This window comes from Myotis myotis, unplaced genomic scaffold (assembly GCF_014108235.1).
Source record: "Myotis myotis isolate mMyoMyo1 unplaced genomic scaffold, mMyoMyo1.p scaffold_m19_p_2, whole genome shotgun sequence".
NCBI classification, from domain to species: domain Eukaryota; kingdom Metazoa; phylum Chordata; class Mammalia; order Chiroptera; family Vespertilionidae; genus Myotis; species Myotis myotis.
In genome coordinates this window covers 39,472,319-39,495,230 of record NW_023416324.1, presented here as the reverse complement: position 1 = coordinate 39,495,230, position 22,912 = coordinate 39,472,319, and positions in this window count along the sequence as shown.

Below are 22,912 nucleotides of genomic sequence, written 5' to 3'. Positions count from 1 at the left end.
TGAAACCATCACTACAATTAAGATAATAAACATCTCCATCATGCCCCAAAGTTTCTTTATGCTCCTTTATAATCTAGCCTCCTTTTCTATATCCTTCCCCCCAGCAAGTACACACAACCCCCAGACCCAGGCAGCTACAGGTGTGTTTTCTGTCACTTCACTTCACTTTGCATCTTCTAGAATTTTGTATAAATGGAATCTTATACTCTAAAATCTGGATTCTTTCTCTCATTGTAGTTACTTTATTTTTTTAATCTTTATTGTTGGAAGTATTACATATGTCCTCCTTTTCCCTCCATTGAACCCTTCTAACCTGCTCCTATCCCCCTCTTCAGGCCTTCACCACCCTATTGTCTGTGTCCATAGGTTATGCATATATACATATAAGTTGGTGGAAATACATAAGTAGGTTTTGGACCACAGCTGCAGGATTCCTTTTCTGTTGGCTCAGCAGGTCACCCATGAAGTGGCCAAAGACCAGGGCAGCAGTGCCCAGTGTCAGCCATGGGCCTCGCTCTCCCCACGGCACTCTCAGCTGGATCTCGGCTTCCTGGGGAAGGGCATTCACCATCTCCAGTTGGAACAGGGCTGTGCCATGCTTTCCTTCTGGCATATGGCGAGTTTATTTGTTTTGCAAGTCCTCAGTGGTGCCAGCTTTCTCCTCGCATGGCAGTAGGGAATGTCCCCATTTGGTGCCTGTCCATCCAGCACATACTATTTATGTTGTTGTTGCAAAGCTGTTGGACCCTTGGATCCTAATCATCCAAAGATACTTCTGTGGCTTTTAAACACTAGGCCCAGTATCCTGACAAGTGCCTGCCTCACCGCCATCCTGATTGCTGGTCCCTGTTGGCAAGATAACTACGACAATGTTCACCAGATTGTGCCAAACAGACGTAACCTAGCAACTAGCGGGAGTGCTTGGGATGCGTCTTCGTGTTGTAATACTGTGTGCGATTCTTTAAGCACCTTGGATTTAATGGAGAATAAAAGATGCCATGAGGAAGCCTTGAGAGAACAGACACCCTTTAGAGACACCCTTGAACAACCCTGACTCTGTGACTCCTATGAGCTGGGGCAACATTGCTAAACTCTCTGAGCCTCACTTTCCTAACCTAGAAAATTGGAAAACAACAATAGTGACCACTTTATGCTAATGTTGTGAACATAATGTATGAGTGTAATGTATGAACCTAAGATAAAGGGGATAATAAAAATCCTGTATTAAGTAAGTATTCAAAATATGTTGGTTCCTTTTAAAATATTTTTATCTGTGCTACATTTGATAAAAATACAAATCTAAGCATATGAAGGACCAGGACCCAGTCCCCTCTATGCTATATTCGTAAATCACTGTGTCCTTAAGTACATCTCTTAACTTTTCTTTATTTTTCTTATCTGAATTATGAGAACAATAGTAAATGTTCTGGAGCCCACTTGAAATTAGGGATATGACAAAATTCTGAAAATCAGAATATAAACGCAAGAGATGAATTAAATATTTTGCTGATCTTATTTTTAGTTAAGGGAGGTTATCAGCATTGAGAAGCCTAACTAGAGGCTTTTGACTAAGAGTAGTTTTTATTTTTACCCAGTCCTGGCCCTGATACTCATATTGGTGAAACAGATATTTGAAACTATGTTGAAGCCTGTTACCTGTCCTTCTCTTCACCATCCTGTTGTCCTCTCATGGAAAACAGCAACATCAAAGTGAACAGGTGTTGCTAATAGTTCTAGAGAATAGGAAAATCAGGAAAGAACAACTTCAAGGCGGAAATAATAACATTTTAATTGGAAATCTACTGTGAAGAGACTAACCTATGTAGATATATGCAAATCCTATGCAAATACACATGTGGTCTTCTAACTATTGTCAGAACCTTGATTTGACCCATGGGGATGCTTAATGGTAGATGCTAGCTTTCAGCTGAGGCTAAGGGCTGTTGATGAACAATTCTAGGTTGTACCTATGTTTAAACCATAATTAAGAAATATATTGATGGCAACCTGAACTTAATTATCTTAATTGAATGTTGGAATTGATTGGGTCTTGAGAGAGCCTCATCTGTGAAGCTAAGCCTTGGGGAGTTTGCAGGGGGTGGAAGGAAAACCGAACTTAAAAGCACCTAGAAACAATGTAAAGGAATAAGAGAGGGGCCACTGGGAGCATTATTAAAAGGAAAATATTTTTATCAGAGAGTTAAAAGAGGAATGCTTAAATTTCAAGTCACGCGTAGCATAGCCATTCTAGGTCAGTGCCTGTGAAGACCACTCAGTCAAATAGGAAACAAACTGATGTTGGGAAGCAAGATTGTGTGAGATACAGAAGGGGAAGTAGGCATCTGTGGGGGAGTGAGGGAGTGTCACAGGAGTACACAGGTGCATCAGACTGTTGGGGATCAGCCCAGTACACCCAGGCTGGGTCAATGGGCTCCATCCGTAAAAAACCTCAAGGTCACACTCTAGCTCCTAGGGATGGGCCTGGGTGCCTAATGGTTAAAAACCAAGGATTTCAGCTAGCATGATGTCTTCTTTTGTCTAGGAACTAATTATGTAAGCTTTCAAGTTACATTTTATAGTAAATGACCTACTTTTTCACTTAAAATCAACCATATTATATCTGGAGTTAGATTAAATCCCAGCTCTGCCCCTTCTGCAGTGTCTTTGGCACCCCTGAGTTCAGTTTCTTTACCAGATTTGATACAATATACCCAATCCAATGTGGAGGTAGAGAGGAGCTAAACCCATATGGTGATGACGAATTGGTACTTCATGTTCCTGTGAGGTCCTGGGGTTTATAAGTGGTTGAGCTGGTATGTAAGCCACTGTACCTGGTTCCAAGCTCGAGTTTTTCCCATTAGACCTTCCGGCCTTCATCCCTCTGCCCTCTACCCTGGTTTTCTTCTTCTCAGAGAAGCTCCTTGAGTTACTTGTGCCGCAATGCTGTCTCTCCTTCCCCCATCCCATTCTGTCCTTGCTGAGGTCTGCCCACCCATGTGGCCTCCCCTAATGAACAGGGACCTTCTAGCTCAGCCCTATGCCGGCTTTGCTGCCTGGATCTCATTTCCATAAAAGCTTCCCCTTCCACATGCATGATGATAAAATAAACAAGCTGGGATTAAAAACATGAATTATTTTTCATTTTGTTTTTATAACTATGTACCTATGCATCCATACACATCTAAGTACTCAAAAAGAAGAAATTACTAGAAGGAAAAAAAATCTATAATGTTACTTACTAGTTTTTAATTCTGGACATTGTTGAGGTTTTTCAAAATTGTCTGCAAAGGGTATATTATTTTTAATTGGGAAAAATAAACATGATTTAAAAACAAACAGAGTACAGTCACCGAGGGAGTCAGTTAACCTGGGTCTCAAGCCTGTTCCTTACAGCCTGTGCCTGTCCCTGTGAGGACACTCCTGGTGACATGATCCTCCAGGACTGATGTTTGAGACAAACCTAAATTCCTCTGGCCATCTCAAGCATCCTGTCCCAAGTTTTCACTGCATGAGAAGGAAGCCCATTTTCAAGAGAATAGCAGCTCAAACTTACAATATTGCAGGAACAGGATCCCTATTTCTGAGGATGCAAAGATTCCCTTGAGACAACCTCAAACTTTCCAGGACCATCTTCAGACATGAACTCCCATCTCGATTGGAGTTCCCGGCATTTCCTTCCTTCAGGTGTGAGAATTACATCTGGGGATATACCCTCTGGGGACTTCCAGGCTCCATTAAGTATTTACCTCATGGGCACCTCTTCTGCAAAACTGGGATCATGTAGTTACCCTACCCCCCCATACACACACACACACACACACACACACACACACACACACACACATCTCCATACACACCTCCATCACTGCACCTCCACCCTGACCCTGACACCACACACCACATGCAGCTTCAGATCCAGTGTGAGGTCTTGGATAACCTTGATTTGGTCCATTGTAGACCAGCTTAGAAGGTTCCTTCAATCTTAGGTTGTTTTGGTATTAGTTTGGCTTAGATACCCTGATCACTTCTGCATTGTCCTGTGTCTGAGTCATTGTTTCTGGTAACTTCTGTGGAATAACAGTCCTTTCTGACTGGCCTGGACTTCTAGCACCACTCATCCCTGCCCCCAACTTCATAATATTACAAGTCAAGAAGAACAAGTGATCTGTCAAGGTGACCATGGGGTTTTCTCCTTTGAATTACTGAGGAGAGGCATTATATTAATGAATTATCTCTGTAGTTCAGAATAAATCACATTTGGTCCTGATAATTCTTCTAAATCAGTGGATAAAATGGGTTTGCAAATGTTTGATATAGAATTTTGGTATCACATCTCTATGATTAATCCATACAGTGGATGTATATGTGTGTCTATGTGCACATGTGTACACATACACACAAGTTATACCATGCTCAGGTGTTGGTGGCCTTATGTCTAGATTTACTACATTGCATTTAGGTCATTGGACTATGCTTTCTGTCTATTCCATTTCTTGAGGTTTTCTTTATAGCCTGAAATATGATCACTTAGAATGGTCAGTGTCCTTGTTTGCTTTTAAAATGGCATGCATTCTTTCCTTGAGGTTACTTAACATGGTATTTGAAAGGACAGGCTCCAGAGATACCTGCCTTAGTTTAGAATCAGGCTTATCTCTATGGAAATGCATCTGTGTTTTAACCTTGTGCTTCAGTTTTGTTATCTTTAATACAGCAATAATAGTTTCCTGACTCCTAGGGTCATGGTGAGATTAAATGAGATGATAGTACATGTAAGTACTTAGAACAGTGCCTGGAACATTGTAAGTCCTGGAGTTAGTTTTAACAATTGTTTTGAGATGCATGTAGAACTTAATGATAGTATTCTATTTTTATCTTTTTGGTTTTTGTTAAAACCAAGGAAGTTATTTATCACTATCTCCTTATATTTCTAAGAGTTTTTGCTTCATATGGTGTTCCATTATGTAGTAGTATATCTCATTGCTTTATTGTAAAACGAGGCTTTTATCGATATAAAATAACCTTTTTTGTCTCATGCAACCTTTTTCACCATGAATTCTTCTTTGAAATGTTGCCAGTTGCTGCTTTCTGTTTGTTTGCTTTGTATGTTTGAAAAATATTTGCCCAACTTCTCCTCGCACCTTTTCTTTCTGTTTTTGTTTGTCTGTTTGTTTGTTTGTGTATGTGTTTTGTCTTTTTACTGTTCATCTCTTGTAAGCAGCATATAGCTGAATTTTGCTTTTAACTCAAACTGAAAGACTTTATCTTTACTAGGGAACTTAAACCATTTATATTTACTGTCATAACTAATATGTTTGGCCTTTTCCCTGTCTTTTTGTTCTATGTGTTCTCTTCTTTATACCTTCTTGGGGCTTCTTTGTTTCCTCCTTTTTCTATACGGGCTCTCTTATCTTCGTGCTTTTTGTCTCCTAGTGATTTAAAAGCTGAATATCTGCTTTTAGCCAGTCCTGGGTGAACCTAAAAAGAAATGATCCCTGAGCCATAATAGTGACAGAAGAGTAACGGTGGGTGAGCAGCCAGGCCACTGAGCGTGGAAGTCAATAAAATCAGTGTTAGACCCCGGGGAATAGTGACGGCTGCTCCTGCACCACCTTATTTCAGCTGCATAAAGCCCACTCCTCAGCTCTGGGTCACATTGCTGCACTCCATACCTGGTCCAAGCCTACCTATTAGCCCCACCTCCTACCAGCCTTAGCTAAGTACCGTCTGCCTCAGGCACATCAGGCTAAAAACCACTCCCCAAAACAGACAAATATTTAAACATCTCCACACCTTGGCTCAGGCTGGTTCCTCTGCCTACAAAAAACCCTTCAAGGCCGAATGCAGTGTGTGTGGAAGGGGGTGGGGGGGTTGGGTAGGAGGCCCTCTTCCCCTGCCCATTCTTCTGTAGATAAAAGTATGCAGTAGGACTCATAGGGCAAACCTACCTGACGTTGAGTGCCAGTTCTGCTCCTTGCAGCTCTTTGTGCCCTGAATAAAAATTTTGGCTTAGAGTTAACGTTTCCTCATTTGTACAGTGGGGATGCTGACATTATGTCTCAGAGTAAGGACTGAATGAGGTCATGAGATAACCATGGCTCATGCTTCACAGAGTACATGGTACTGACTAGGTATTCAATATCTTTTTTTTAATTACACTTTTTATAAAAAATGTTTGTAATTGATTTTTAGAGAGAGAGGAAGGGGGAGGGAGAAGAGAGAGAGAGAGAAAGAAAAGGGAGAAACGTCTATTGGTTGTCTCCCCAGTGCACCCCTACGTGGGATGAACTTGCATGCACCCTGACTGGAATCGAACCAACGACCTTTCTGTGCATGGGAATAACTGAGCCACACTGGCCAGGGTTCAATATCTTTTAAATAAATGAACAAAGAAGGAAAAATACAGAAGGGAGGAAATGAATGATTGATTTTTAAATATGTACAATATACTTTTTAAAAATCAAAGTAAGTGATATCTTGGTTTGCTTAAAAAAGACTAAAACTTATATGTCTGACCACCACTGCTGGCTAATTTTTACATGAGCCCCCCACTCCCACTCCACACCCCCTGTATCTCTGGGCAGAATGGCAGTCATGTGGTCCACAAAGCATTTTGCGTGCACACATCATCTTTATTTATATTGCCTGCCTTGCAAAGGCCCCCAGGCCTAGGGCAAATTTATTAAAGTGGAGTCTATTTATTCAATTTATTAAACAGGAATATTTGAAGGGTTTTCATTCAGAAGATTTATTCTGCTTGGCTCTAGAAGGCAGACCTAAGTTCATGGAGTGAAAGTTATAAGAGGGAAGATTTTAGCTCACCCTAAGACATAACAAAAGGTGTGTTGAAAGGGGATGCGTGCCTTCATTCATTCATCTGACGTGTATTCATCAATCTGTTCATCAGTCAGGAGCCAGAGAAGAGGAAACTGTGTTTTCTATAGTTCTTGCTCAGCCTAGGGCACTGGTAGGCTCTCCCATTGACTCTTCACTGTGTAAAGAAACACAGTGACATGAGCAAGCTGAACCCCAGCCAGCATGTGATTGAGTCTGGCTTAAACTCAAATCTCTCTGTTCTCTGCACAACTCACTCTCTTTTCACTTGACTGTGCTGTCTGCCAAAACAGATAGAGGATCAGATCTGCATGACCACCAGAAATTGGATGCAAGCTCACAAAATCCATCAGCCCACCCCCTCAAACCCCTGTCATTCTGTCTCCTTTACCTTCCTCCTGCCTATCTATCCATCTCTGCCAGCCCGCAGATCAGCCCCAACATGCTGCACAAAATTAGACACTTCACAGTTCTAACCATCACATTCTGAATGTTGTCAGACCATGTCTCAAAAGTATTGCACATCTCAGGGACACTTCCTTCATCACAAGGCCTCACATGTAAGTGGTTTCCTCATTCAGATGTAAGTGGGAGGTCCTCATGAATGAGCCCTGTTCTCTTCCCCGATGATATCCAAGGGAGGGTGCCGCTGCCAGGGCCCTGGTGGGAAGCAGAGTTCATCTCAGGTGGTTCAATGGAGATACTTGAATGCAGGCATCACTGCAGAGCTGTGGACAGGGTTCAAGTTCACATGGATCAAGTAGAGGTGGTGATGCAGCCAAGGAGTCAACAGTGGACAAACATTTCCACTTCACAGCTAGAGGACCAAAGGGAGGAAGTCGTGTTCCCTGAGAAGGGGAGAGTCTGGGCTGTGGGGAAGCAGCTGGCCAGGACCTACATTTGTGGATGGCACAGCTTCTGCGGAAGAGGCTCCATAGCAGAGAGGGGGAGGGAGGAAGTACGCTCTCTCTTTCTCACTGCCCCTTGACCTCCTGTCAGAGCTTCCCATGGGCAGAACCCAGCCAAGAGCCAAAGGCCAAAGAGCCCAAGTGAAGCTGGTCACAGGCCACAAAACAATGCAGGGACCACACACAACACAGCCTGTTCAGGGGGGTTGAGACTGAATGGAGGGCAAGCCCACATTGAATCACCAGGGCGGAGGCTCTGTGCGTGGCTGGGGCCAGCTTTCGGAAAGGAAGGGGTTATAGAATTCCGTCATGGTTTCTTCTGGAGGCATTTATCATCTATTCACACTGCAGCCGGTGCCAAATGCCAGGCTGGCTTCTGCGAGTCTGCGCCTCTTGAAGGATTTCTCCTGCATGTTAAAGATCCATCATTCATTCACCAGAGATTTACTGTGTGCCATCCTTTATTTTAAATACTGGGAATACAAAGATGAAAAAGATATGACTCCTGTCCTCTCGCATGTCATGTGTACTATGAGAAACAGATATGGGAATCAATTATTTCAACGTGTTAGACGTACAATGGAAGTGTGAATGCTGGTCTGAGGGACTGCAGGTAGCAGGAGTAACCCTCCCTGAGAGAATTTATGAAGATGGTGCCTGGATCTTAAAGGATGGATTGAAGTTTCATTGTGGCAGGACTGTTCCTGGAAGACAGTATGACAAATGCTATGCTATATGAGGTTGAAAAGAGATGGTGTTTGCAGGGAACAGCTAGAAAGTCATTGTGGCTGGAGCAATGAGCTCAGACTGTGTAATGGGTTTGGTATAGAGAGCTTCCTGGGAGCGTTGAACTTGGTCAGATTCTAGCTTCTTCCAATACACCAAGTCAGGAGGAGATGCTTCCAAAAAGGTCAAGCATTGCCATTCCTACCTGTTCTCTCCTACAGCCTCTACAAAAGAGCCACAGGAAAGGGTGTCCCAGGGTGTTCAACTGTGCAGGGAGAAGAGCTTAAGGGCACACTGGGGAAGCTCTCAGGTGAGCAGAGCATGAAGCTAGTTTTGGTGAGCTGATCTTTCTCCAAAGCTTTCTGTGTGCAAAGTTTTTCTGGAAAATGCCAACATAGGATGATGATGCCCCATGCCCTTAGGTAATTTCTCAATAGGTGAATCTTAGACGGCTTCCTGAGAAAGAAAATTTTTAACTGATGCCTAAGTATAGAAGGAAGGAAATTAACAATTTTGAGGCTCTGCTATTGGAGAGTAGCAGATTTGAGTTTTGAGTAGCAGATTTGAGTTGCTAATAACTGCCATATCTGGTAATCATGTGAAGTCGCCACTAGTAGCCCCATTTTTCAGACAGGAAACTGAGGCTCATAGAAGTGACTTGTCCAAGAGCACCCACGTAGATAATAACCGAAGCTGAACTCATGCTTGTCTGGCCATTCTTAGCATTGGTTGTGTTTGCCTCTAAAAGACAATGCAGACCACACACAGTCAGGGGTGAAGGTTTAGGGCAGAAAGAGGCTTTGCTTCTGTAAAGGATACCATCCACTTCTCAAGGTTGTTGGGATGACTTAATGCAATAAAATACCCCTTGTTTCACACTTCTGTGGCCTCGCATATGCTGATCCCACAGCCTGGAATATCCTTCCTCCTATCCCCACCACTCCCCATCCTGTGTTTTGCTTTCATCTTTATTAATTTAGCTTAGATCATCCTCCACTAGGAAGCTTTGCACTGTCACATAGTACTGGGTGTGCCTCAGCTGTTTGCCTGCCTCCCCCACCCCACGCAGAACTCCCTTCCCACTCTTCCATGTGGCTGCAGCACTGTCCACAAAATATGTCCCGTTGAATGAACACATGGCTATCTGAGAGACCCCTTAACCTAGGAGGTTCTTCTTAGATGGTATTTTCCCTTTTCTTTCTCCTTTTTCTGTAAACAGCAGACGTTTTGAATGAAGACTTAAAGTCAAACAGGAAGACAATTATTTTATTTGAAATGAGCCTCTTCCAGGAAGCCTGGTAACAAGGATGTCCTTTGTCCATGAAGGAAGTGAGCACTGAGATGCTGTGCTTTCTTTGGGCTGACTCTACCCAACAGCTCTCAGGTCCCTCCCCTTAACCTTACATGGAGAGGGTGGAGTCCAGCTGCTCTCAACTACCTCTTAACTGGTAACACAAGGAGGCTCTTCCACTTATGTGGCAGGGGCAGGGCTAACTGATGGATTGACAAGAGCACAGTGGCACACAAAGTAACAGTAAGACAGAATGATAATGCATTTCCTAATGGCCTCCTTCACAGCTGTGTACACTGATTTAATCTTTGCAAAGCACTCTATTGTTTATGAGGCCTCTGGGTACAATTTTATGCCTGACTGAAGAGGTTGCTAATAGCTGCCATATTTGTGTTTAAGGACCTGCAAAGGATTAAATGAAGTATTTTAGACCAATGAGCCATAATAAACTAATAACATATTACAAATAATAAATGTTTTCTAGCCAATAATTGACCACAAATCTAGTTAACTTTAAATGACAAAAATACTAATTATAAATGAGTTGTTGCCTGTATCCTTCCATCAGGATGGAAAATCCGAGGATAGGCAATCCGAGACACTTCAGATCATTGGAGAAGGTGGCATGGACCTCTTCCCTTGGTGTCATGGCTGAGAACTGTCAAAGTCACATTAGTTAAATGTTGGGTTTCATTGCCATCCAGTGGGGATGGAGCAAGGGTCTGAGGACTAAGTTATCCATTTAACTCTGTGGTGGTTGGTTTTGTGTTTTTTTTTGTGTGTGTGTGTGTGTATGTGTGTTTTTTCCAATTCACTCATTTCCAGGCCTAAGATTTCTAATGCTTGGTTTGCATGTAGGGGAATTGCTAGAGAAACCCATCAGAGGATCTTGGAAATAGGAGCTGTGTCTAAGAAAAGGAGTTCATATTTTCATGAGCCTATACACTAAACCAGTTTCTCTCTCTCCCTCTCTCTTTGTCTGAGAAACCTAAGACACCAACAGAGAGATGACATCTTTGGCTTGAGGTGTCATAGTTGGTAAGTGTCAGAGCCACAGAGTCAACCACGGAAGTCTCAAGCCCATGCTGTTTTCACCAAATCTTATTACCTCTCTTTTCTGAGCTCTTTGTGGGAGATAGAAGGCAGATCCTTTCCTTGCAATGTTTTTGGAGAACTGTATTTCTGTACCTTCTCCATCTCTCAGTCATACCAGTTGTTATTCTCCCCTGGTGGGCAATATACTCATTATCTAAATTGTAGATCATATTTTTAAAAACTCAAGATGAAGATTAAAATCACCCATTGAAATCATCTAAATAAAATACTGTCAACTTTCTGTTTGTATTTTCTTCAGGGATGCTAGTCCATATAAATATAACAAAAATAATGGGATTATATTTATGACTCTCTGGTATCCTAATTAAAAAAAACACACAGCATTATTTTATATCATTGATGTTCCCCCAAAAATATTATTTTATAATTACATAATCTTTCATGATATATAGTCCACACTGATGGGTATTTAGACTGTTCCCAATTTTTGCCTTATTAAAAATTTAATAAATATTGAGTCCAACACAAGGCCTGGCAGCTGATAGACACCCAAGTCATGTATAGATGAGCAGATCAATCTTTGCATGTATTTCTGATCATTTCTTTGGAACAATTATCCCAAAGAAAGAGTTGCTGGATTAAGTTACCTAAATATTGCCAGACTCTTGGTATGTATTCTCACATTGCTTCCAAAGGTACAATACTAATTCCCAGTGTGCAATAGGCATTCATAAATTCTGGAACCTGTTTTTTTTAAAAGATAACATAATTATTAATATTTTATACTTATCTTTCTTATTGTCATAGATTAAATAACATATAGTTTCTGAGCCTCATTCCTAAGAAACTCACTATCAATATATATATATATATATTAGGGGCCCAGTGCACAAAAATTTGTGCACTCGGGCGGGGGGGGTCCCTCAGCCCGGCCTGTGCCCTCTCTCAGCCTGGGACCCCTCAGGGGATGACCACCTGCTGGCTGAGGCCTGCTCCCCGGGGGATTGGGCCTAAGATGGCAATCAGACATCCCTCTGGCAGCCTGGCAGCCCTTGGAGGATGTCCACTTGCCAGCGGGGAGCAGACCTAAGCTGCAGTCGGACATCCTTAGCACTGCTGAGGAGGCAGGAAAGGTTCCCACCACCACCGCTGTACTGGCAGCCATCAGCCTGGCTCCTGGCTGAGCAGAGCTCCCCCATGTGGGAGCACACTGACCACCAGAGGGTAGCTCCTGCATTGAGTGTCTGCCCCCTGGTGGTCAGTGTGTGTCATAGTGACCAGTCATTCCCAGTCTTTCTGCTGTTAGGGTCAGTTTGCATATTACCCTTTTACTATATAGGATAGAGGCCTGGTGCACGGGTGGGGGCCGGCTGGTTTGCTCTGAATGGTATCCCGAATCAGGGTGGGGTCCCGCTTGGGTGCCTGGCCAGCTTAGATGAGGGGCTGAGGGCTGTTTTCAGGCAGGCCAAGCCTGCAACTGAAGCTCCCAGTCTCTCCATTTTTTCTTTTCTTTTCTTTTTTTTTATTCTGGGATTTATTTACCTTCTGTAATTGAAACTTTGTTGTGGCTCCAGCTCTGAGGCCGGCTGGCTGAAAGCAGGTATCTGGGTTTGTTTAGCTCCTATAATTGCAACATTGTTGCTTAGACTGGAGCTCAGAGCAAAGCTGCAGCAGGCGGGGAACCTTGGCTTCCTCCATCCCTGGAGCAAGCAAGCCTCCTGTTCGCTTCAGCTGTCTGGCTGCCGGCCGCCATCTTGGTTGGCAGTTAATTTGCATATCGCCCTGATTAGCCAATGGGAAGTATAGCGGAGGTATGGTTAATTACCAAGTTTGTCTATTATTAGATAGGATACACGCATATGTATATGTGTGTATATATATACATGCATATGTATATATAATTTATTGAGGATTTACCATATATTGTGTAGTTTTCTAAGCACTTTACTTATTTTCATACTTTCAATCTCTCAGTAATCCCATGAGATAGATATTGAAACTCCCAGGTGTTTGTAAAGTTTCCTAGGGGTATTATAATGGAGTACACCCCCTATTTCACACCTAATGGTTATGGGTATGAATTAAACAGTCAGATAAAAAGTTAGTTATGCTAAAGTAAGGTGAGTGTTCTGGTAGAAGAATGTGAGCAAATCAAAAGGACAAAGAGGAATGTGAGGAGTTCAAGGAATGATTCATGGAGAGTTTGCCAGAAAGACAAAATGCAAACACATAGTAGGCAAAGGGAACAGCAAATATCAAACATGCAATACAAAAAGCAGCTGAGAGAGAGAGGATGGGGAGGCAGGGAGAAAGCAGCCTAGGATATCCAAGGAGCTACCAGCAGTAATAAAGGAAGGAAATGTCAGTTAAGGTTCTAGGCTCTAGAGTTTCAGTACTATGATTCATATCCAGCTTTTGCAAACATTGATGTTTGACTGTGTGATGCTTAATGTGACAAAATATGTGAAGGCTTAGTTGAGTGCCTGACACAGAGTAAGTATTTATTGGTGGTAATTTGGAATGAGGGGGATATTTTAGGGCAGGAATCCCTGAGATCCTACCATCTAGGCATCTACCACTCTATATACACTTAAGGTCTGATCTGATTTTGTGCAAAGACTATCCATGTTTCAGGACAAAGGATAACAACTTGGAAGTTACCTTGGACAGGTTAAGCAGAATGGAGGTAGGGGATGGCCAAAATGAAGGCAGGGGAGAGAGAGACCTGTTTTGACCCTCTCTGTTCAGGAGAGAAACACTGCTTATTTGGACTAGGGCGGTGGCAGTGAAGATGGGTTTGGAAAACATTTAGGAAGTCGATTTTGATTCTGAGAAGAACTTAACAGAAGCAGTGAAGGAGAGGGAGGAACCAGGGATCATCCCTAGGTTTCTGACTTGAGGAACTCATAAGTGGAGATGCTTTTTCTGAGATGAGGACACTCGAGGGAGATAATGTTTTGGGGGCTAGAATGAAGTGTTCAGTTTGTTGGATGAATGATGAAACTTTCATAAATAAGGACATATGTCTGGCTTTTCTCTTTAGCAGGGAGGTGGGAAGGTGGTAGGAGGAAGGTGTGGAAAGCTTTGGAATAGGGAAAAAGACAAGATCTCTGTTAGCTATTATGTGCAGCAATAACCCTCGCTGTGTTTATTGCCCATTTAATAGAGTGTACATTACAACCCACAGTGATAATCAAGAGATGGGGGATACTGAATGAGATGCCGAGATACCATAGGTGGGAAATTTATTTCACTGCAGAAAGGTTCTCATTTATGAAAATGGATTCTGGTTAAATCTCAGTCCCTCCATCTCTTCTTTCCTCATCCTCAAAAGAGTGAGCATAGATGCTTTTTGAGGCAGAGTGGTTAGAGCTAGCGGGCCTTTGAAAAGATGGGTACCATAAGAGAGATGGGGAGAGGATAAGAAGTGACTTAATCAAGGGATTGTAGAGTCAGTTATTTTATGTGAAAGGTACTGGCATGCTAAGTATTGAAAGTCATATTTGTTGCCAATTTCCTTGAAATAGTATAGGCATTGTAGCCTTCAGATCAATGGTCAAAGCCCTTATTTACCCCAAAATGAGTTATATTACATTTTGATGAGTTTCTTCACTTTTCTAGCCTCACTTTGCTCATCTGTGAAATAAGGATCATAACTTCTTTACAGGGTTGTTATAAATATAAAATTTGTTAGACATCAAATGCAACTGTAGAAATGCAGTAAATGTTCATTCCTTTCTCTTTCTGCCCATTGCTTACTTTCCCTACCTTATAGATTCAAAATTGGCCATGAGGTACGACTGGCCTTGAGTTGGGTTCTGAATGAGTGACACGAAAATGGGGAATCCTACTATTGGGGATCACTAATCATCCATTTATCTTGAGGCCTTGACCCCAATGGGTAGAGGGCCTACATCAGTCAAGGATCAGCGTGGCTGCTAATAGATGTCATAGGACATGGGTTGTCTAGGCAGTCCTCCCAGCAGTCCTCAGATGCTTGGCTGCTTTCAGGTGTCTTTTGGAAATAGCAGCATCTGGTGGCTGCCTGAGCAGTAACCCGGCTGCAGGCTTCAGGGGGAGCAAATCACAGCATCTGTGTTTCTCCAGCAAAACAGCAGGGCTATTAAAATAGCTCTTGGGTACGATCTATCACTGCACTGCCTCCCTTGTTTACAGAGGCTCAAACTGCAGAAGTGAGAGTCTGGGCACAGCCTGATGTATATGGGAGCCCCAGCAGGGAACAGGGAGGCTTAGGGTCCCTCCAGGCTTTGCCCACCATTTACTGGGTCACTCTGCGCAGGTCACTTGGACTTCACAGGCCTCCCTTTCATGATCTTAAGTCCCCAGAGGCATTCTGTGGTTTATAATGACAATTGCTGCTTGGGGAATAAGTAGGGTTAATAACAGAAGACTGCTTTTTTAGAAGACATCAGGCATATTGTTCAATTTCTCTATGACGTAGTTTCCTAATCTGAAATCAGGAATGATGATAGCTACCATAAAGGTCGATTACAGAAATGGACTGAGATGCTGACTAGAGAGTTCTAAACATGGTTCCTCACATATAATAGACACTTAGCAAAAAACAGATTTCTTTCTGCCCCAAGGTCAGTGTTGCCTAATATCAGTGCTGAATTATGGGGCCACTGCTGTTTATCTGAGCATAGAATCATGTTAACAGTCATTATTACCAAACACAATGTGTCTATTATCCCCATCCTACACTCTAGCACATTAATTTTTTATAGGTGCTTCTGCACATATTGATCCATTCGCCAAAGAATGTCCCTCCTTCGGTCATCCTTCATGGTTGGACACAAATGGTTCTCCTTTATGAAACTTTGAACTCTCTCTAAGGAGACCTGATGGCTCTTTTAGTGCAATTCAAGTCAGACCCTTCAAGTTTAACAAATGATGGAGTGCCTGTGTTAGCCTGTTGTCTGAATGTATGTACTTTTGTCAACCACACGGGAGGAGGGGCGTTGGCCTCAGCCCTGGGAGACAGTCATGGCCACCTTTCTGTTTCTTCTGCTCCCTTGTATATATTCCCTTCGGATCCTGGTATACATAGCCTAGTGCCTGACACATAGGAGGTACTAATGAATGTTTGGCAAATGAATGAAATATGTATCAATTCCACACAAAAAAATATTCATTGAGCATCTACTGTGTTCAAGGAGATGGTGAACAGAAACATTCTTCTTCGTATCATTTAGCTATGTTTATTTTCAAAATGAGGTTATTTGATTTCATTTAGTGGGACAATGGGCATATGGGCAGCACAATTTGTATTTTCTCAAAGGTCCATTTTATACTTCAAACCAGCCTTCCTTACCTCATGGTGATAGTGTAGATAAAACTATGTGAATTTCCTACAATCTGAAAATCAGGCCTCACTATTACAGGGCTTATTATTATATTTGCAGTTGTTTAATGCCACTTTCTATTGCCACAATTTGTGGTCTAGTGCATTAGACTACAAAATATTCCAATTCATCTTCTTCTGTTTGGGATTTTAAATAGGTTAATAGGATGCAAATAAAAGGCACAATTTTGCATTCTGTTACAAATATTGTACAGAAATATTGCTATGCTCTTTGGGCAAAATGTAATGAAATGTAATTTAATATGATATTTTCAAGCACATTAGGTTGTTCCTGAGGGCTTTATGCCATGGTCCTAAACTATGTTAAACCATAGCTACAGCAAGTCTGAACAAAATGAGTTTCTTTCCTCATTTTACTGGCTCTCCTAGTTTGATGAATTTTTGTCGCCCATGCCAAAAGATGTTTTTGATGTCATGTACTGAGGCCAGGCTTGAAGTGATTTTGAAAATATTCATCTCTCCTCTGGACAATGGATTGCTGTTTCTACTTTCAGCCTGAACCTCAATTCACCAACCATTCTGTTTATTTATTAATTCCCAAAATGTATTCATATATTTATTCTCTGAGTCCTGCTCTATGCTCCTGGCATCAATTTTTTCTGTTTGCCCACATGCTTCCCCCAGATGTAAGCTTATGTGGTCCAGGGCAACTTGCTTAACTGGAGCCCAGGACAGTGCCTGACTCTTAGAATGTGCTGACTACGTGACAGCAAGGCTGGATGTGAGTTCTCTTGTTGATATAGTGAAGTTTCCTTCATTATAAGGATTAAGTGAAATGCAATTGATAATGTATGTGATACAATGTAAGATGTGCAGCACTCAATGTTCACAGAGAAAAAAAAATGCCTAAATGAACCCATTTCCAAATCTGTAAAATAGGAACTAAACACCTATTGCTAGATTTTTTCCAGAAATAAATAATTGGCCAATGATACCTACAAGAGTAGCTGGCATAAAACAGGTGTTATGCCCCCATGATCTCTTTTCGGAGGAAAGGTAGTATGATTCACTACCCATAATACACAACAGCAATAACCAAGCAAACTCCCTGGTGGTAGATTTATAAATTCCTTTTGAATATCCTGGAAAAGGACTATGAGCACAGAGATTTTCTTGAGTCCCAGCCAGTCCTGCTTAGGAATCCTTCCCAGGCTCACTCAGTTTCCTTTTCACCTGCCACTACAGCGCTTCCCTCCTTCCAGCCTGAGCTCACAGGCCTGTAGGGTCAGGTATGTAATGCCAGGATTCATGGGGCAGGGAAAGGAGAGGGGATTTTTACAGCTCTTTATCCCTCTCTCTCAACCCCACAATGAAACCCTAAGGATGGTTTTGGATGAACCCCGGCCCATCATTAGCCCTTGTCCTATTACACTCCTTCCCCTTAAAAAAATGCCCAGGTGTGTGAGCCCAGTTCCCTCTGAAATATAGACAGGTCTCCCTCAGCCCTTGAGGAAGGAAAGACTCAGGAGAGAACAAGCAGAAAGACTAAGATCCTTTGACTCCTCTCTCTCTTTCCCCTCTCTGCCCCTCCACAAATTGAATCCCCTCCATTGACTGCACATCTGCATCTCAGCAGGCAGCTGCAATTTATTCAATGACAGCATGCCCTGATTTCCACCCTGGATGGTCCAAGGCTGGCTGAGTTGACCCAGGCGTGACCAGCCCCTGTCAGCAGTGCTAGGAAGAAGCGTCTGACTTAAACTAACTAGCAATGAGGAACACCGTTGTTTACAATCCTCATCAGTCATTCAAACCCTGGGCCAAGATCTGCCCTGCAAAGGGCCTACAGAACTTTCCTGAGGATTCCTCTTTCCTGACAGGGTCCCATTCATGGCTCCTACAACAACCTTGTGACAAGAATGGCTCTCCAGTAGTGTGGCTGGCACTTATTCTCTTTTCATTCATTGGCCCATGTTTTCAAGCTTGGAAGAGGGATGAGAGGTAGGCCCCCAAAGGTCCTGCTTTTCTGTCCCCCACTCTCCCTTCACCTTGACTTGTCCTTCAGACCTCAGCTCTAATGTCACTTCCTAAGGGAAGTCTTCTCTGATGCCTCTATTTAAGTCAGACTGGACTGTTGTTACTGGATGGGGCTTACAGTACTTTCTCTTTTTATCTCAGGTCACAGTCTATTTTATATACACATGTGTGTACATGGCATATATAGCGATATACATGCATGTGTGTGACATATCTACACATATATATATATATCTATATTAATAAAATATAATGTGCTAATTAGACCAGACATCATTCTCGGTGTCCTTTCAGACAAAGCCTTGGTGGTGGAGGCTGAGGCAGAGGCAGTTAGGGGCAATCAGGCAGGCAGTGGAGCAGTTAGGGGGCGATTAGGCTGGCAGGGGAGTGGTTAGGAGGTGATCAGGCCGGCAGGAGAGTGGTTAGGGGTGATCAGGCTGGCAGGGGAGCAATTAGGGGTGATCAAGCAGGCAGGCAGGTGAACGGTTAGGAGCCAGCGGTCCCAGATTGCGAGAGTGGTCCCAGATAGGAGAGGGTGCAAGCCAGGCTGAGGGTCCTCCCCCCCCCCATGCACGAATTTCATGCACCAGGCCTCTAGTATACTAGTATATATAATTTGTTATTGTATCTTTGTCTATTATGTGATCAATGTGTGTCTTCTCCACTGGAATAAAAATCTTATTCTCCAGCACAAAGTGCAATCTCTGGTACAGAGTAAGTCCTTGCTGAATATATATATATATATATATATATATATATATATATATATATATATATAACCATTACGACCGACACAGCTAATCTATTGAAAGTCAGCCCTCCATACAAGAGTTTGTCTCACTCCCATTTGCTCCCTTCCGCAGGGGCCGCCTGCTCGCCGTGGTGGCAGCAAGGCAGCAAGGGAAGGAGGAAGGGGAAGGCGGGGAACCTTGCAGTGGGGGGGCAGTGTCAGCATCTGGCATCCTTTTCTTCCACGCCCGGCCCAGCAACTGTCGCCTCCTCTCCCGACCCTGCTGGGGCCTTTGGGCCCCAGGCAGGGACGGGTTCCCAGGGGTGAGTGGTGGAAGACGCAGCCCCTTTCCCAGGGGGGCTGAGGGCCAGCTCCCTCCTTGGAATCAGCAGCCAACATCCCATGATCCCTTCCCCCCTCCTCCTGCCAGCCAACTCCTGTGGTACCTTCCACCTCCTTCCTCCCCCCACTTGTGCACAAATTTGTGCACCAGGCCTCTAGTTGAATGAATAAATAAAAGAAAACTATAGTCAAAATAAAAATAAAAAGAAACGGTCAAAAGGTACAAACTTCCTAGTATAAGATAAATAAGTTATCTATAATAATCCTATCAAATAATAGACAAACATGGTAATTGACTGTACCTTTGCTATGCCCCCCATTGGCTAATCAGCATGATATGCAAATTAACTGCCAACAAAGATGGCGGCTAATTTGCATACTGCAGGTAGGGCAGGACAGAGTGAACCACCAGTGAGCTGCCATCCAGGGCAGGCTAGTCACCTGGGACCCCATCAGCAGGTCCCGGGTGGCAAGGCATGCCCGCCCCTGAAGCCCCAGAAGCCGCCTGATATGGTAGTAACTCTATCAGTAAGCACTCTGAAAGTCAGTGGCATAAATGCACCAATTAAAAGACAGATTATGAAGGTGAATCAAAAACAAAACCCACTTTAAATATAAAGACACATATAGATTAAAAGTAAATGAATTAAGCTACAGCCTGTTTTGCTCAGTGGATAGAGCATTAGCCCGTGGACTGAAGGGTCCCAGGTTCGATTCCAGTCAAGGGCATATACCTCAGTTGCTGGCTTGATCCCCAGTTCCTATCAAAGCATGTGCAAGAGGCAACCAATCAATGTGTCTCTCCCTTTCCCTTCACTCTCTCTAAAATTCAATGGAAAAATATCCTTGGGTGTAGATTAACAAAAACAAAGTAAATGGATTAAGTAACATTAAAGAGATTATAAAAAAATATATTCCAAATTTTGTTAGTTGTATAATGGTTATGTTTAAATTATTAACACCTAAGAAATTGGGTGAAGGGTATATATAATATGCTGTAGTATTTTATAGCTTTTTTTTACATGTATGAGATTATTTCAAATTAAAAAATTAAAAATTAATAAAATATTAATTGAAATGTGTATGCATTACATGAAAAATCTCCTAATTGCTTCTAGCATAATTTTTTAAATTGTGCTAAAATTTACAAAGTTTCAATTAAAAAATATCTTAATTCTAAATGATATAATGGAAAGTATATAATAGTGCAGTTATAAGAACTTATCTAAAAATACAAATTTAAAGAAGTGAATTTAAAGAAGGGATTAGCCAAATAAAATATATGTACAACCCATGGACACAAACTACAGTATGATGATGGCCAGAGAGAAGTGGGAGGCAAAAGCTGGGTAGAGGGGGCAAAAGGGGGGAAATAGGGACATCCTATATCCTATTTAATAAAAGAGAAACATGGTAATTGGCATACGACCGCTACCCTTCCCATTGGCTAATCAGGGCAATATGCACATTAACTGTCAGCCAAGATGGCGGCTGGAAGCCAGGCAGCCTGAAACTAACATGAGGCTTGCTTGCTTCAGTGATGGAGGACTCCAACGTTCCCCGCCTGCCCCTGCAGGCCTCTGAGCTGCAAGCAACTATGTAACAAACATAGAAGCTAAACAAAACCCCAGAAACCTGCTGGGCTTCATCCAGCAGGATTGCAACATTGTAAGTAAAGGCCAGAAACCTACTTTCAGCAGTGGAGGCCTAAGAGCTGGAGCCAAGCCTCAAAGCTAAAGCTGGCCCAGAATAAAAAAAAAAAAAGAAAAAAAGAAAGAAAAAAAGGAGCGGTTGGGAGCTTCAGTCACCCCCAGCCTGAACACAGCCCTCAGCTCCTCACCCCGACTGTCCAGACAACCCAGTGGGGACCCCCACCCTGAAGGGTGTGTGACCAGCTGCAAACAGCCATCATTCCCTCACCCAGGCTGGCCAGGCACCCCATTGGGGACCCCCACCCTGATCCAGGATGCCCTTCAGGGCAAACCAGCTGGCACCCACCCATGCACCAGGCCTCTACCTGATATAGTAAAAGGGTAATATGCCTCCCAGCACCGGGATCAGTGGAGCCGCAAGGCCTCCTGGCACCGGGATCAGCATGACAGGGTACGGTGCCCCAACCCCCCCACCCCCACGGGCCCTGCTCTGTGTGTGATGGGGTAGAGCCATAACCTCCCCATCGGCCCTTCCCTGAGTGTGAGAGTGGCAGCACCCCAACCCCCTGATCGGCCCTGCTCTGTGGGTGATAGAGGGCGGTGCCCCAACCCCCTGATGGGCCCTGCTCTGTGCGTGACAGGGGAAAATGCCCCAACCCCCTGATTGGCCCTGCTCTGTGCATGACAGGGGGTGACGCCGCAACCTCCCCATCGACCCTGCCTTGAGTGTGACAGGGGATGGTGCCCCAAACCCCCAATCGGCCCTACCCTGAGCGTGACTGGGGGTGGAATCACAACCTCCCGATCGCCCTGCTCTGTGTATGACAGGGGGCGGCGCCCCAACTCCCCATTCGGCCCTGCTCTGAGCCCGACCAGGGGCTGCACCTAGGGATTGGGCCTGCCCTCTGCCACCCGGGAGCAGGCCTAAGCCAGCAGGTCGTTATCTCCCGAGGGGTCCCAGACTGTGAGAGGGCACAGGCCTGGCTGAGGAACCCCCCTCCCCCCCAAGTGCACAAATTTTTGTGCACCGGGCCTCTAGTAATAATAATAAAAGGCTAATATGCACATTGACTGAACAGCAGAATGACCAGTTGCTATGTTGCGCACTGGCCACCAGGGGATGACAATCAGTGCAGCAGCTGCCCCCTAGTGGTCAGTGCACTTCCATATGGCTGAGGGACACCCCCGAGTGCACAAATTTTTGTGCACCGGGCCTCTAGTAAAAGCATAATATGCTAATTAAACCAGACATCCTTCTGGATGACCTTCCGGATGAAGCCGGGGTTTCAAGGGAAGCCTGGGTCCTGGGTGCCTGCCAGCAGCTGGAGGGAAGCCCAGATCCCAAGTGCCAGAGGGAAGCTGGTGCCAGCAGCCAGGGGAAGGAAGGCCTACTCTTGCATGAATTTCATGCATTGAGCCTCTAGTGGTGATGTAATGTATAGCATGGTGACTATAGTTAACAGTACTGTGTCATATATTTGAAAGTTGCTGAGACAGTAGATCTTAGGAGTGCTTATCACAAAAACACAATTGTAATTATGTGTGGTAATGGATGTCAGGCAAACTTACTGTGGTAACCATTTCACAACATTTACGTCTATTGAATCATTTTGTACAACTACAACTGATACAATGTTATATGTTAATTCTATCTCATCAAACTGAGGGAAATATAAATGAAAGTTTAAAAATAGAAATACAGTTACTATTTGGTTAACCTGAGGCTTCTTTTCATAGCCTACTAATGACAGTGTTTCAGGGGTACCCAAGACCATCCACACACCCAGTGATTCAGGAGAAGGGCCCACAGCACTCCACAGCTGGTCCGTCATGCTCACAGCTGAGGTGCGTTGCAGAGCTGCAGCAGGAACAGACAGCTAGATCACTAAGTGAAAGGCCTAAGTGGAGTGTGGAGGATGCGTGTTCAGACTTCTCAATCTCTCCCTTGCATGAGGGGCCTCCCAGAATGCACTGTACCCCCAGAAGTGAATAATACAGCAACATTTGTAAGAA